Source organism: Brassica oleracea, chromosome C3, assembly GCF_000695525.1.
Source record: "Brassica oleracea var. oleracea cultivar TO1000 chromosome C3, BOL, whole genome shotgun sequence".
Taxonomy (NCBI): Eukaryota; Viridiplantae; Streptophyta; class Magnoliopsida; order Brassicales; family Brassicaceae; genus Brassica; species Brassica oleracea.
This window is the reverse complement of record NC_027750.1, coordinates 7,775,915-7,778,015: the sequence shown is the minus strand read 5'-3', so window position 1 is coordinate 7,778,015 and position 2,101 is coordinate 7,775,915.

The following is a 2,101-nucleotide window of genomic DNA, read 5'->3' as shown; positions in this document are numbered from 1 at the left end:
GCTTCACCTCGGCAGTAAGTGGAATCTCAAGTCTATTCATTGTATCTTCCAACACTCGGCAAGCTTCGAATATCTCTCACTTTGAGTAAAGACGGTTGAACTTGGTGTGGCAAGTGCCCAGTTGGGATTTCATTCTAGCCTCACCCCTCTGGTTTCCTGTGTAACACTTCACCACCATCGCTGGTTTCTTGGATGTGAGAGGGGGTAAGAAGGAAGCTGGAAATGCCACCACTTTGAGAGGATAACCCATGAGGAAAACCATTTTTCTCTGGAAATTTTTGTGATAAAGAGGAGGTTTTTCTGTTCTTTCCGAGCAAGAAAGACAAGATCAAGCGACATTAAACATGAGAGAAGAATGTTACACTAATTTTTTTATTTATTATATTTTTTCATTCAATACGCAGTTGTTTGTAGTAAACACTTGTAAACGCAGTCGTTTGTAGGAGATGCAATTTCTCTCTTTTTTGTCCTATCGTCTGCAACAGCTCTTCTAGCTCGCTCTCTCCGTGCATCAGTATGGGGGACAATAAAGCAAGACATTAAAGGAGTGATTTTGAATATAAACCAACATTGTAAATAATAATGGGATATTTTGAAAAATACCTATATAAGTTTTGAAATTTGAAGAATACACTGTCTTTAAATAAGTTTTCATGCTTATATGTGATAAGACAATTTTAACCCACAACTAACAGATAAAAATAAGATCCAAAAGGATTAATATTCTTACTAGTTTATTTGAGATAACAAATAATAATGATTAAACATACTTAATAACTTTTGAAATAATTGATAATTGTTTTTCAAGAAAAATCAGTTATATATATATAGATAATAAAAGAAACTGATATACAAATAGCTTTTTAGAGCCTTCATAATCCCAGCTAAGTTAATTAGTTACTTATCTGATTCATGGAGGCCTAAACCAACGTTGCAAGTTTCGCCTTCAATACCTTCTTTTTACTGTAGTCCCAGAAGGTGTTTTATTAGTAACTTCGCTTACATTTCATTCTTCCATTCCATCAATTTTACCAGAAAAAAAAAATAGTATGTAACATGTTCTACATTTTACAAACTTATCATCAATAATCCAGACTAACCAGAAAAAAGTATCTTATCTTAATTATTGATTACATCGAGTCTAATCATGGATCAAGATGTGTAACATGTTCTACATTTTACAAACTTATCATCAATAATCCAGACTAACCAGAATCTCTCTCCCTAACTCGCGGATATTCGTCCATCACCGACATGGTGGTAACACTACGAATGTTTTTGTTTTTGAAAAATAACGCTATAAATGTATTTAACTTACGGCTTATAATTTGTTTAATTTTTAATGGAGTCAACTCTCTTTTTGTTATAACATTTAAATCTGTTCGAGAGATTAGTTTTTTGTTCAAAATTATGATTGGATACTAAAAATTAAAAACAAACATTTTAAATCTACACACAATGATAACACTTCCATTTCATGGGTCTGTTGTCTTAGCCCAAAATCGGTTTTGGTTACCCAACTAGGTTCAGGTGAACAATTGCTCAAACAAGTTATTTTCATGTTAATAGTCCCTTTATTTTCCTAGAATTCCTAAATTCAATGATCACATGTTAATACAAATAGTAGTTTCCTGCGATAATTATTATTACATTGTCGTCCTATTCGATCGTTGCTGTTCAGTGTACAACATAGATATTCTTTTCCAATAAAAAATGTTTCGGAAGGAAGAAAATAAATTGTAACTACAGTAGAGTCTATACAGTAGCTCAAAAGGTGTTCATCTTTATCCCTATATATCAATAAGCATTCTGGATAAAACTTTACAGTCAAAAATTCATACTAGTTATTCGTATATTATCATGAGTACATGGTCCGTATAAAATACTATCATGAGTAGATTGTATGAATATGCGCTGACGTGGGTGATGCCCTATTCTTCTTTGCATTTATAGTTTTCTGACTTTTTTTCACCGTAGATTAATAGATAATTGAATAGTAGTACTAACTGAAATTCCAAAGTTTTATTATAACTATAGATTACCCCGCGGATAAGATATTATATGTATTTCTCAATTCTAAAAAAATAATATATAATATTGT